Source organism: Pongo abelii, chromosome X, assembly GCF_028885655.2.
Source record: "Pongo abelii isolate AG06213 chromosome X, NHGRI_mPonAbe1-v2.0_pri, whole genome shotgun sequence".
Classification (NCBI taxonomy): domain Eukaryota; kingdom Metazoa; phylum Chordata; class Mammalia; order Primates; family Hominidae; genus Pongo; species Pongo abelii.
In genome coordinates, this window is record NC_072008.2 from 141,550,696 (window position 1) to 141,566,207 (window position 15,512).

Genomic DNA, 15,512 nt, shown 5'->3' on the forward strand with positions numbered 1-15,512 from the left:
GCTTTGGAGGGAGAAACCAACTGGGCTTAAATCCTGGCTCTTCAGGTTATGAGCTGGGTGACATTGGGCCGGTCACTCACACTCTCTCTTCCCAGCTTCTGGTGGCTGCCAGCAGTCTTTAGTGATCCTTGGCTTATAGGCGTCACTCTAATTGCTGCTTCCATAATCACATGGCCTTCTCTTCTGTGTGTCTCTGTGTCTCTGTTCTTAGGAGAACAGCGGTCTCATTAGATTCACACCCTAATCCAGTATGACTTCATTTAAATGTAACTAATTACATTTTTAAAGACCCTATTTTCAAGTAAGGTCATATTCTGAGGTTCCAGGTGGACATTGACTTTGGGGTCACACTAATCAGCCCAGAGCAGTGCTTGACACATGGAAGTGGTCAGTAAACGAGTACTGGTCTTTTTTGTCTTTATTAGCTTTTAGCTTTACTTGTAGCTGTTCACATTGTGTCTTGGGGACATCAAATAGGCATCCATCCTGCAGGCTGCCATGGAGACCAAGTACAGCCATGCTTGTACAAGTGTCTGGTACATAGGGAGGGCTGCATACATGGAATTGGCTGTGGTCATATGCAAAACAGAAGCACCACTGCGAGCGCTCTTGCCCATGAAAACAACGATATTTATCCAGCCTCTTCTGCACCTTGTTCATCTATTTGTTACCTGCCAGCCCTCAGTTGCAGAGAAGGGGTAGCAGACACAGAAGGCTTAAGAAAAAGAAGAGAAAAAAGAAAACAGAAAGTAGGGGGCATTCTACCCATCAGCATTGTTTCTGGTTTTGGAAAAGATAGCCATTCTCTGACTTTGATGGTTGTACTCCAGCTGAAATCAACAGTGAGCCTTTCTGAAGCTCACAGCCTTCCTCTGCTGGTCCCCAGCTCTGTCTGTGTGTGCCTGAACCTTTGGTTTCCTGCAGCCACTGAAGCAAGCATCTTGCTGCTGTCTCTCCTCACAAGTTTCTCCAGGAGGAAAACTTAAGGAGAAGAGCTTGGCCACATTCCTGCCCCCGCTCCATTCCTTCCTGTGACTTTGCCTTTTCCCCTGCCAGAGAGAAGGCCTTCGAATGCTTTGTGCTGTTTCCCGTCCCTGCTTCCTGATAACTCCCCAAACCGGGCCCATTTATTCCCCACTTGGAAGTTCAGCCCTGCCAGTGAGGCTCCGGAGCCAGGCTTTCTTTGTAGTGGGAAGAATTTTGAATCCCAGCCCAAAGATAATCTGTTTGCTTCTCTTTTTGTTATTTAAGTTCTTATCAGGTGGATATAAAGGGAAATGTACATGTACTTATTGAAGTTGGGTAGTGCCTATATGGGAATTTGTTATACTTTTGAATTTGGTGTATATTTGAAATTTTCCATAACAAAATTTAAAATATTGACCCCACTCCCTGAGAAAGGGCTATAATCCATTGCTTTTAAGCTCTTTTTATTTTTCAAATAAAATCTTAGGTGAAGCCCTAAAATGTAAAACAAATCAAAGGCAAGCTACTCCTACTAAAACTGGGGAGGGGGTGATGACTTCTAATCTTCCATCCCCACCAGCAGATAGGCAACTGAGACACTTCTGTGATCCTCTATGTTTGCCTGCTACTAAAAGTGTTGTCCAGAGACCAGCAGAACATAGTCATCTAGAAGCATGTGAGAAATGCAGTCTCTGAGGGCCCCACCGCAGACCTGCTGAAGCAGGACCTGGATTTTGACAAGATCTCCTAGTGATTCATGTATATATTAAAGTTTGAGAGGCATGGCCCTGTAGTAGGTTGGGGCTTCAGAAGCTGAAACCCACTGACATAAGTGAATTTCTTTATTTTACAAGTGAACTAAGTAAGACTCATAATGTTGTGCATAAAGCCATACAACTTTTGAGTGGGAGAGCCAAGGCTAATAGCCAAGTTGCCTGGCTTTCACTTCATGGATTTCTGCCGTATTGTTGATTGCAGCCTGTGGCAGATCCTCTTCTAGTTCCAGAGGTCGGGATCATGCTTTGTTTCTAGGACAAAGCCCCAGGTTTATCCCTGGTGCCCACAACAGGGCCCCTTTCTCATGTTCCTGCATGTAAATCCATGACTTACTTCCTTATTGTCTTAGTCAGCTGAGGCTGCTACAACAAATTACCATAGACTGAGGGATTTAAACACTAAACAGTCATTTCTCACAGCTTTGGAGGCTGGAAGTCCCAGATTAGAGTTCTTCTTCCTTCTGGGTCATCAGGAACAAGTCTCTCTGAGCTTCATCTTCTTTTAAAGACTACTCTGGTTAGGTCAAGCCCACCTAGGATAATCTCCTTTTGATTAACTCAAAGCCAACTGATTAGTGACCTAATCACTGGAGTGATATCTCATACATTCACAGGTTTCTGTCCACACTCAAAAGGAGGACATTATGCAAGGTATGTATACCAGGAGCAGGGGCAGGAATCTTGGACATTGTTTCAGAATTCTGACAACCCTACTGATACAACACAAATTTGGAAAGTTCTAAGAGCTAGACAAGGACTGATTGTTTCTTCCACCTTAGGGAATGTAAATAGCTCATGACCTGTCGGTAAGGTTCTCATTTGCATAATAATTCCAATGCTTCTAGTAGGGGTCACCTCTAAGGACCTGGAGGGACAACTCTCAAAATGAGGAAAATTCTTATCCTGGGGTGCCTGGTAGCAGGTCCTCAATTATAAAGGGCACACAGCAGTTTCTCTACCCTAACATTAACTAGAGTAAACAACCCTGGATCCTGTCCTTCCATAAACATTCAAGCATGAACAACTATGGATACTGCACACTTCTACACTGTTGCCATAGCATCCTCAGTGATATTTTGAAGAAACTGTACAGAAAGACTTTTGCTCTTTACAGGAGTGGAGAGCCCTGGAATCTTCTTTTTATTGTGGTGAAATACACATAACATAAAATTTATCATTTTAACCATTTTAAAGTATGCTATGTGATGGCATGAAGTACCTTCACAATGTTGTGCAACCATCACTAATTCCACAATATTTTCATCAACCTGGAAAAACCCTGTATCCATTAAGCAGTCACTTCTCATTCTCCCGTCCATCCCTGGCAACCACTAATCTGCTTTCCATCTCTATGGATTTGCTCATTCTGGATATTTAATAAAAATAGAATCATACAATATGTTATATTTTGTGCCTGGCTTCTTTTGCTTAGGATAATGTTTTCAAGGATCATCCATGTGATAGCATCTATCAGTACTCCATTACCTTTTATGGCAGAATAATATTCCATTGTATGGATATACTACATTGTATTTATCCATTCATCTGTTGACAAGCATTTGTCTTGTTTCCACATTTTGGCTGTAGTGAATGAATAGTGCTGCTGTGAACACTCATGTACAATTTTTTGTTTGACACCTATTTCCAATTCTTTTGAGTCTATACTTTAGAGTGGAATTCCTGGGTCATATGGTAATTCCATGTTTAACTTATTGAGGAAACACTAGTTTTCCATAACAGCTACAACATTTTACCTCTCCCCAGCAATATATGAATGTTGTTATTTCTCCACATCTTTTCCAACACTTGTTTTCCTTCTTTTCTGTCAATCCTAGTGAATGTGAAGTGACATCCCCCTGGAGTTTTTATTTTTGTTTCCCTAATAACTAATGACATTGCACATCTTTCCATATATTGTTTGCCATTTGTGTATCTTCTTTGGAGAAATGTCTATTCAAGTCCTTCACCCATTTTCTAATTGGTTGTTTGTCTTTTGTATTGTTGAGTGGTAAGAGTATTTTATATATTCTGGATACTAGATCCTTCTCAGATATACACTTTGTAAATATTTTCTCCTATTCCATGGGTTGTCTTTTTAGTTTTTGATAACATCCTTTGATGCACAAAAGTTTTAAAATTTTGATTAAGTCCAATTTATCTATTTTTTTCTTTTGTTGCCTGTGATTTTTTATCCTATCTAAGAAACCATTGCCAATCCAAGATCATGAAGATTTACCTTTATGTTTTCTTCTAAGAGTTTTATGGTTTTAGCTTTAGTACTTAGGTCTTTGATGAATTTTGATTTGTTTGTTGTATAGTTTTTAAGGCAGAATTCCAACTTTATAGTTTTGCATGTGCACATCCAGCTGTCCCAGCACCATTTTTTGAAAAAACTACTCTTTAGCCTATTGAATTATCTTGGCACTCTTGTTGAGAAGCAACTGACCATAGGTGTATGGATTTACTTATGGAATCTCTATTTTATTCTATTAGTCTATATGTCTATCCTTACATGAATGCCACACTGTTTTGATTATTATGGTTTTGTAATAAGTTCTGAAATCTGGAAGCATGAGTACCCAAAATTTGTTCTTTGTCAAGATTGTTTTGGCTATTTGGAGAGTCTCTTGCAATTCCTTTAAAAATTTAGGATCAACTTTTCAATTTCTACAAGAAAAAGGGCCACTGGCATTTTGATTCTGTCAATCATTTTGGGCAATATTGCCATCTTAACATTTTCTCCCAGTCCATGCAAACAGGATGTCTTTCTATTTATTTAGGTCATCTTTAATTTCTTTCAGCAATGTTTTATAGTTTTCACTGTATAAGTAAAAGTTTACACAGTATACAAGTGTAAGCTGCATATCAAGTGTAAATTTATTCCCATATATTTAATTTATCTTCATGGCATTGTAAATAGAATTTTTTTTTAAATTTCCATTTCAGATTGTGCATTGTTAGTGTATAAAAATACAACTGATTTTTGCATATTGATCTTGTATTCTGCAACACTGCTGAATTTTTTATTAGTTCTAATTTTTTTGAAAATTTCTTAGGATTTTCTTATCTCTGCACATAGAGTTTTCCATTCTCCTTTCCAACTTGGGTGCCTTTTATTTCCTTTTATTGCCTAATTGCTCTGGGTAAAACTTTCAGTACTATGTGAATAGAAGTGGTGAAAGTGGGCATTTTTGTCTTGTTCCTGATCTTAGGGGGAAAGCTTTCAGATTTTCACAATTGAATATTATTTTAGCTGTGTGTTTTTCATAAATTTCCTTTATTATTTTGAGTTAATTTGTTTCTATTATCTTATAATTCACTTTTTAGCCTTTCAATTTTTTATTTTGTACTAGCAGGTTAAACATATCTTTAAATAGAGAGCTGCTATATTTAAATATTTTTGTAGCCAAAAAACACATAACAAAATTTACCATCTTAATCATTTTAAGTGTATAATTCAGTAATGTTCAGTATATTCACATTGCTGTGAAGCAGATCTCCAGAACTTTTTCATCTTGAAGATCTGAAACTTCATACCCATTAAACAATAACTCTCCTTTTCCCCCTCTCTCAAGCCCCTGGTAGCCACCATTCTACTTTCTGTTTCTACGAATTTAACTAGTTTAGATACTTCATATACATAGAATCATACAGTATTTGTCTTTTTGTGACTGGCATATTTTACTTAGCATAACGTCCTTAAGGTTTATCCATAATGTATCATATAAAAAGAGTTTCTTCCTTTTTAAGGCTGCATAATAATCCATTGTTATATATACACAGCATTTTGTTTATCTATTCATCTGTCCATGCAAATGTGGGTTGCTTACACCTCTTGGCTCCTGTGACTAGTGCTGCTATGAACATGGGCGTGTAAATATTTCTTGAAGACCCTGTGCTATTGTCTGAATGTGCCCCCTCCCAATTCGTATGTTAAAACTTAATCACCAATGTGATAGTATCTCAAAAAAAAAAAAAAAAGAGTGGAGCCTTTAAGAGGTGATTAAGTCATAAGTGTAGAACCCTCATGAATGAGATTAGGGCCCTTGTAAAAGAGTTTGGAGAGTTGATTCACTGCCTACTATTCCTTCTGCCATGTGAGGACACAGCATTTGTCCTTCCAGAGGATGCACCAACAAGGTGCCATGGTAGAAGTGGAGAGTAGGCCCTTTGTACCAGACATCAAATCCTGATACCTTGATCTTGAACTTAGCCTCCAGAATTGTGAGAAATAAAGTTCTGTTATTTATAGATTACCCAGTCTCAGGCATTTTGTTACAGCAGTGCAAACAGACTAAGACATGCTACTTTCAATTCTTTTGGCTATATATCCAGAATTGGGATTGCTGGATGGCATGGTCATTCTATTTTTAATTTTTTGAGAAAACTTCATACTGTTTTCCACAGCAGTTTCCCCATTTTTCAATCCCACCAGCAGAGCACAGGGTTTGAATTTCTCTTTATCAACACTTGTTATTTTCTGGGTTTTAAAAAATAGTAGCCATCTAGGCCAAGCATGGTGGTTCATGCCTGTAATCCCAGTACTCTGGGAGGCCGACACGGGCAGATCACTAGAGACCAGGAGTTCGAGACCAGCCAGGGCAACATGGCAAAACCTCGTCTCTACTAAAATTATGAAAATTAGCCGGGCATGGTGGCGCACGTCTGTAATCCCAGCTTCTTGGGAGGCTGAGGCACTGGCTCTGCCAAAGAAAAAAAAAAAGTGGCCATCTAAATGGTTGTTACTCTCGTAATTCATTTTTGAACTACTTTACAAAACTATTTGTTTATACTGGATTGAAAATCTAAAAGCCTGGTTCTTTGCCACGGGTAACTTGTGGAGAAGCATTGCTATCAAGTCTGGTACTGGGGAGTCTTGGAACAGACACTATGTAAAATTTCAGGCACAGAAGAACTTAGGCAAAGTCAGAACTAAATTTTTGAGTCCCAGACATTAGTGCTTCTTTCCAAACTACCGAATTCTGTGTTATAACCTTTTCATGGCTGAGTTTCTTAAAATAACAAACTTGAATCCATTCCACATTCACATGCTTTCTCAGGCCTAAACATTAAGTTCTTGATCTTCCCTGGCCTTCAGAATTGCTCCTGTTGTCATTCCATTGGCTCTGGAGGATTGTATATCTCTATAATTCATCTGTGAATACTGTGACTGCCTGAAAATTCTCACCACAGCTTTGCTGGCTGTGCCTGCCCAACACTGTCTTCTCCCCTTCTGCCCCAGACCAGCAAATTCCTAAGACATTTAGAAAGATGGACAACAAAACCTTTCAATCCTAAATACCCATCTTCTATGTTTGTACTCAAAATTATGGGATCAATGACAGATATTTGTTTCTTCGGCTATGGGGCAAGGTGCTAATGACCACTGTAGTCATGGGAGAGTGTGCCCTTGACACAGTCTTTGGTACAGCAGCAGTTGTTGTCAGCACCAAGAGACGTGGATGACCACAGTGAGGGGAAGCTGGAGCTGAAGAGAACTGTTCTTCAGAGCACACATGAGAAATCCGTGAGATACACCAAAAAGTACTTAGGAGGCATTAGGGAGGGGATCTGGGGCTTCATCAAAGCAGGTTCAGTCAGAAAAGTACTGATTGGAGTTCATCATTACTATGACCCTATTTTTATCTCTATGCTGGTGTCCTGAGGAACAGGTGGTTCTTGCATTGCTATAAAGAAATATCTGAGACTGAGTAATTTATAAAGGAAAGCAGTTTAATTGGCTCACAGTTCTGCAAGCTGTACACGAAGCATGGTTCTGGCATCTACTTGGATCCTGGGAAGGCCTCAGAGAGCTTTTTCATGGTGGAAGGCAAAGTGGGAGCAGGCACATCACATGGCCAGGGCAGGAGCAAGAGAGAGATTTGTGGGGAGGGGTAGGTGCCACACACTTGTAAACAGCCAGATCTCATGGAACTCATTCATTATTGCAAGGACAGCGCCAAGCCATGAGGGATCTACCCCCATGACAAAACACCTCCTTCCAGGCTCTACCTCCAACATTGGGGATTACAATTCAACATGAGATTTGACGGGGACATATATTCAAACTATATCCACAGGTTACATTTTAGGAGCCTGATTGAATTGAAATATTTTAAGGAAGTCATGTTTCTTTCCATATCTGCTCAGCTGCTAAAGTACCAGAAGGGTGCCTTTGGAAACAGATTTACCTCTCACAGGCTGTGAAGGTCTTTGAGGCACCATTACGAATGCCTTTTTTCCCACTCTGTGGGTTGTCTATTTACTCTGCTGACTGTTCCTTTTGTGATGCAAAAGCTCTTTAGTTTAACTAAGTCCCAACTATTTATCTTTGTTTTTATTGCATTTGCTTTGAGGTTCTTGGTCATGAAATTCTTGTCTAAGCCAACGTCTAGAAGGATTTTTCCAATGTTATCTTCTAGAATTTTTATAGAAAACCTTCACAGTCTATACATCTGACAAAGGAATCTAATATAAAGAATCTACATCAAATTCAAACAAGTCAGTAAGAAAGAAACAAACAATCCCATAAAAAGTAGGCTAAGGACATGAATAGACAATTCTCAAAAGAAGATATACAAATGGCCAACAAACATATGAAAAAATGCTCAACATCACTAATGATCAGGGAAATGCAAATCAAAACCACAATGCAATACCACCTTACTCCTGAAAGAATGGCTATAATCAAAAAATCAAAAAACAGTAGATGTTGGCTTGGATGTGGTGATCAGGGAACACTTCTACACTGCTGGTGGGAATGTAAACTAGTACAGCCTCTATGGAAAACAGTGTGGAGATTTCTTAAAGAACTAAAAGTAGAACTACCATTTGATCCGGAATTCCCACTACTGGGTATCTACCCAGAGGAAAAGAAGTCGTTATATAAAAAAGATACTTGCACATGTATGTTTATAGCAGTACAATTTGCAATCTCAAATTCGTGGAACCAACCCAAATGCCCATCAATTAATGAGTGGATAATGAAACTGTGGCATATATATACAATGGAATATTACTCAGCCATAGAAAAGAATGAATTAAAGGCATTTGTAGCAATATGGATGAGATTCGAGACTATTACTCTAAGTGAAGTAACTCAGGAATGAAAAGCCAAACACTGTATGTTCTCATTGATATGTGGGAGCTACACTATGAGGACACAAAGGCATAAGAAGGATACAATGGACTTCGGGGACTTGGAGGGGGGGGGAGAAGGATAAAAGACTACCAATAGCAGTGGCAGCTGTTGATTTTTCTACCATACTCATAATGCTATTCATGCTGGACATGTCAGAGTGTATACTGCTCAGGTGATGGGTGCACCAAAATCTCACAAATCACCACTAAAGAACTTACTCATGTAACCAAATACCACCTGTACCGCAATAACTTATGGAAAAAATAAATTAAAATAAGAGTGTCTTTTTTTAAGCCAAACAAGGCACTTATGAAAAACTTGAAGCACTCCAGCTTTTGATACAGCTTTTGTTTCTAAGGCCCCAGAAAAGCCCCACACCCAAGTTATCACCAACATGTACAGTCATTCCTGTGTTTGAAACTTAATCATTGGAGAGTGGGTAGAAGCTAAAATGAACAAATTACCTGATATATCTAGAAGCCAAACCATCGCAGAATCTTTCTTCCCAAATCACTTCCCAGAAGTGTTCAATTTGTGACTGAACACTTCAGTCACAAACAGTGCATGCACCCAAATGTTTTGCTCAATATGTTTTGAGTCTAATTCCATATATTGCTGCTAAAGATTTCCAGAAAGTTGCAAAAGTTCATCCTTATTGATAGGTGATTGGAATTCAGTGACACTGCTGCTGCTCTGTAGTGTGTGCAAAGGTCAAATCAAAGTAATAAATACGATATTCTCGATCATTTCTCTGTAAAACTGGGTTTCTAGCCAGGGCTCATGCCTTCACACTTGCTGAAACAAGTTCACCTTCTGCACCAGTGCTGCCAGAGAGAGCTCCCTGTGACACGGGAATCATGTTTCTGCACTTCCCACGCAGGAGCCACTCACCATATGTGGCTCCTGAGCACAGGAAGTGTGGCTGGAGCTGGGAATGGCTGAAGAGTTAGTTCTATTTGAGTTTCAATAGCCCTATGAGGCAAGTGCCTACTTGGAAAGCAGCACACCACCTGAGATGGCAGGAACAACATGAAAACATCCTCCATGCCACTGCAAAAATGTCTGCCTATATATCTTAGAGGAAGACATGTCCAGCACGAACATCATTACGAGTATGGTAGAAAAATCAACAGCTGCCACTGCTACAGGTTAATAGATTGCCTTCAACATGAAGATAAAATGCTTCCAGCACTTCCACTCTGCCCCATAGTCTCTTAGTTGAGCTAATGCCCTGCACAGCTTCTCTTCCACCAGAAGGGGGCACAGACACCAGGCAAGAGCCTATGCTCAGTGATACAGAATGTTCTAGAGCCCAGGAGACGGTTCCATCCACTGAGCTGAGCTGGTCAGATGTAACTAATGTCACCTTTTCCTTCTTAAAGGGAGATGCCAGGATGAGGAGGGAACAAGTTAAAACTGCTTTTGCTGTTTCAAGGTTGTGAGAGGCACTACCAACCACCAAGGTCAGCAACTCAAAGCCACCTCACCCGGCCTCAACTTCTTGGTTTGGGGCCCAGGTGGGGGAATTCTCCAGCTGCTACTGCAGTCTCTCCTCTTTCTTCTTCAGATAGAAGGTCATGTTATCGAAGACGGCCTTGTAGAGACTGCTGAAGCTGGCATCTGTGACGTTAGAGCCTTCCAGCATGGCCCAGTTCCCACGAATAACACTGGAGACTTTTTTTTTTTTTTAAACACAGTGCATTCAGGAACAGAATGCCACTGGCCACCTACAGGCCTGCAGAGCACCAGGGGGATTTCATGGCAGTCCGGCAGCACCCGCAGCCCCTGGGTCTCCTCGAAAGCCACATCCCACACATGGTGCTAGATTGACAGATGCTGCCTGTACACTAAGTTAGCAGTCTGAGAGCATCAAGCTGGAAGATGTAGATTACGGGAATACAGTTGCACAGAAGCGTCATGCAGTTCTCCTAGCACCAGAACGTGATCCCGGATGTGACAAACTTCTGGTGTCCCAGAGGCCCATCAGCCCTTGCAGACTGGCCAGGTGACAGAAGTGCAGTTGATGGCCACTTCTGTACTCCTAGAGCCTAAGAGTGCAGTCCCTGGAGGAGGACAAGAAACAGTTCGGGCTGAGTGGGCACCACAGAGATGCGGCTCACGAATTCTCTGTGCCCGAGGCAGAAGGACTCGATACTGTGAGGTGCTGTGGCCTAGCTGACCTGGATCTTCTCATCCTGGTTGGCAATGAGGATGAAGCAGTTATCAGCACTCACAGTCACCTCTAACAACATTGACAGGTGTGCCAGGTCAAGTCTGCCGCATCTGTGTGGCTCTGAAACCAAAAAGGAGTACACATCTCCAGATTTGTCGGCCACCAAGACCTTCTCCACAGAGGCTGTAAGGTCAGGGCCATACACCTCCTTGCCATGGTCCTGACACTCAGACATTGCCATGGTTTTGTATGGAAAAGAATCAGATGCTTGTGGTCATCTGTTAAAGCAAAATAGCTGCCAGACTTGGAGGTGGATGCCAGAATCATGCCACTCCCCCAGACCAAGGGTAGCCCATCCTCCCCTTTATTTTCTTGTGACTATTCTGCAGCACTGCAGTCATAGATGAAGAGGTTGTTGTCATCATTGTTTGCAGCAGAGGTGGCCAGGAAAAACCCAGAGACTACACAAGAAAACGGTTAGAACTGATAAACAAATTCAGTAAATTTGCAGAACACAAAATCAACATAAAAAATTCAGTATCACTTCTATATGCCAACAACAAACAATCTGAATAAAAAATCAAGAAAATAATCCCATTTACAATTGCCAGAAATAAAATAAAATACGTAGGGTTAAATTTAACCAAAGTGAAAGATCTCTACAATGAAAACTATAAAACATTGATGCAAGAAATTGAAGAGGACACAAATAATAGAAAGATATTCCATGTTCATGGATTAGAAGAATCAATATTGTTAAAATGTCCATATTAACCAAAGCAATCTACAGATTCAATGCAATCCCTATCAAAATACTAATGCCATTCTTCACAGAAATAGAAAAAAAAAATCCTAACATTTATATGGAATCACAAAAGATCCAGAATAGCCAAAAGTATCCTGGGCAAAAAGAACAAAACTGGAGGCATCACATTACCTGACCTCAAATTATATTACAGAGTGTAGTAACCAAAACAGCATAATACTGCCATAAAAACAGACGTATAGACCAATGGAACAGAATAGAGAACCCAGAAACAAATCCACACCCCTACAGTGAACTCGTTTTCAACAAAGGTGCCAAGAACATACACTGGGGAAAAGACAGTCTCTTCAAAAAATGGTGCTGGAAAAACCGGATATTCATATGCAGAAGGATGAAACTAGATCCCCATCTCTGACCACATTAAAAATCAAATCGAGTGGATTAAAGACTTAAATCTAAGACCTCAAATTATGAAACTACCACAAGAAAACATCAGGGAAACTCTCCAGGACATGAGACTGGGCAAAGATTTCTTGAGTAATACCCTGCAAGCACAGACAACCAAAGCAAATATGGACAAATGAGATCACACCAAGTTTAAAAGCTTCTGCACAGAAAAGGAAACAACCAACAAAGTGAAGAGACAACCCACAGAGTAAGAGATAATATTTGCAAACTACCCATCTGACAGGGGATTAATAACCAGAATATATAAGGAGCTCATACAACTCAATAGGAAAAAATCTAATAATCTGATTTTAAATGGGCAAAAGATGAATACATATTTTTCAAAAGAAGATATACAAATGGCAAACAGGTATATGAAAAGATGCTCAACATCATTGATCATTGAGAGGTGCAGATCAAAACTACAATGAGATATCATCTCACTCCAGTTAGAATGGGTTTTATCCAAAAGACAGGCAATAATAACAAATGCTGGAGAGGATGTGGAGAAAAGGAAACCCCTTGTACACTGTTAGTGGAAATGTAAATTAGTACAACCACTATAGAGAATAGCTTGGAGTTTCCTTAAAGAAACTAAAGTAGGACTACCATAGGATTCACCAATCCAACCCCTAGATGTATACTCAAATGAAAGGAAATCAGTATGTTGAAGAGATATCTGCACTCCCGTGTTTATTGCAGCACTATTCACAATAGCCAGGATTTGGAAGCAACCTATGTGTCCATCAACAGATGAATGGAAAAAGAAAATGTGGTGTATATACACAATGGAGTACTATTCAGCCATAAAAAGAATGACATTCTTTCATTTGCAACAACACGGATGGAACTGGAAATCATTATGTTAAGTGAAATAAGCCAGGCACAGAAAAGACAAACTTTGCATGTTTTCACTCATTTGTGGGAGCTGAAAATTAAAAATAATTGAACTCATGGAGATGGAGAGTAGAAGGATGGTTCCTGAGTCTGGGAAGGGTAGTCACAGGGGAGTGGGGATGGTTAATGGGTACAAAAATATAGTTAGATAGAATGAATAAGATCTAGTATTTGATAACACAGCAGGGTGACTACAGTCAACATAATTTATTGTACATTTCAAAATCACTAAAAGAGTGTCATTGGATTGTCTGTAACACAAAGAAATGGTGAGTGCTTGAGCTGATGGTTACCCCATTTACCCTGATGTGGCTATTATGCATTGTATGCCTAATGTATCAAAATATCTCATGTAACCTATAAATATATACACCCACTATGTACCCACAAAATTTAAAAATAAAAAAATTAAACATTTTTTAGAGACAATATGTAGGTAGTTATATGGATTTTTGTATAGATATAGATATAGTTGATGAATACTAACTACCCAACTTTGTGTGATTTGCCTACGGTGTGACTGCATTATCTCTTGGGAGTCATCAGGAGAGGAAGTATCTTAGAAGCTAGTCTGTAAGGTAGAATGCAGAAACTCTGAATTTTGAGGGAGAAAATGAGGCCCTTCCCTTGACCTGGAAGGTAAGTCTATGGTAAACTGTGTGGGTAAATTAAGAATTTTGGCTTGGTCCCAGCTACTCGGGCACAATTCTCTCAGAATTGGGGTCATGTTATTTGTGATGATTTTTCTGATGTGTCACCTTGGGTAGGCTACAGTTTCCAGTTATTTAATCAAACACTAAATGCTGCTGTAAAGAGAGTTTTTAAATATAATTAAAGGCTATAATCAGCTGAATCTAGGTGAGGGAGATTATCCTGGTTAATTTGGGTTGGGCTGATTCAATCTGTTGGAAGGCCTTAAAAGCAGGGTTGAGGTTTCCCCGAGAGAGAAGAAATTCCACCTATGGATTTCAGCTTCAGCCTGTGCCTATGAATTCCAGGTTGTCCAAGATTTTTCCTTCCTGACTGCCTGCCATACAAACTTGTTTAGCCAGACCTCACAATTGCCAATTCCATGCAATAAACAGATAGATAGATGATAGATAGATAATAGATAGATAGATAGATAGATGGAGAGAGAGAGAGAGAGAGAGAGAGAGAGAGATAGGTAAGATATAGATATAGATACAGATATCCTACCAATACTGCTTCTGTAATTGAGTTCTTACTAATACACTCTGCAAAGGCAATTGAACTAGGGTGTTTCTACCGGTAAGATGCTAGGGCCCCAGAGGAGGGTTTGGAATTGTGTCTATACAAACCATAGGTGGTGCATCATCTCCTTGATTGAAGTTGACCACTTCAAGGCAGTTGAACATATGTTTGTAAAATGAAAGCTAGCAGGGATTTAGTAACTTGTAGAATTCTTAAACTGCTGGAAAGCAGGAGAAAAGAAAGCCTCAGCAAATATACTGATGTTGCAGAGGTTGGAGACAAGGCTTTGGCAAAGGAATGGAGATGAGCAAATCAGATTTGTTTAGATCAAGTGAGAGTAGGAACTGTCCGAAATAGAATACTTCCATGGAAACATGAATGACACTGGAATCCTGAAGGCCTCCACAGATTCTCACTTTTATCAGAATTAGTTTGTGAGGAGGATAGAAAGGAAGCAGCATGAAAGGCTTGCAGTAGTAAAGGTGACTAAGTCTTATATCATGAGCAGAAACATTTAGGGCAAACACCCAGGACCTAGGGAAATACCGTTGTGTTGCTCCCAAGGAAGGGAATGTGGAGACAAGTAGGTCAGCTGTGGCCACTGGGAAAACCACCTGCGAGCATGTAGAAAGCTACTGGGAATAGAGGCACGTCAGAAAAAGGCCACAAAACCTTCTGTAGTGAGGAAACTTGGCCCTGAGAAGGATAGGCTTAACAAAGGATAGGCTGACTTCATGTACCGCCGTGGGCAACATGCAAGCCAAGATAGAATGAAGGCTGTGTTTTGCAGTATTGGATGGTGGATAGCAGTGACTATAATTGTCCAACACTTTCTATAAACAGCCCTTGACCATCTCCCACAATCATCTGTTAGCTGTTGGAGTTACTTTACCTCCTCCAGCCTCTTTTCTCCTCAGTAAAATGGAGATAACAATAATCTGTTTCCTAGGAATGTTGTAATGGCCTCATGAGAGGATGTATGCAAAGTGCTTCAGCCAGCTGCTTACATTTCATGAAGTATATATGGTATTTCAGGCTTCCATGTCTTTTCTGGCTGTTCCTTCTACACGGTAGGAGGACATTCCCACATCTGGCCTCAACCTTCGCAGACCCAACTAGAAAATTCTCCAGCAT

At 40.1% G+C, this 15,512-nt stretch overlaps 1 pseudogene; it reads right to left on the reverse strand.

Moving 5' to 3' along the window:
* Positions 1-10,347: 10,347 nt before the first annotated feature.
* Positions 10,348-15,512, reverse strand: LOC100458536 (tRNA (guanine-N(7)-)-methyltransferase non-catalytic subunit WDR4-like; annotated as a pseudogene).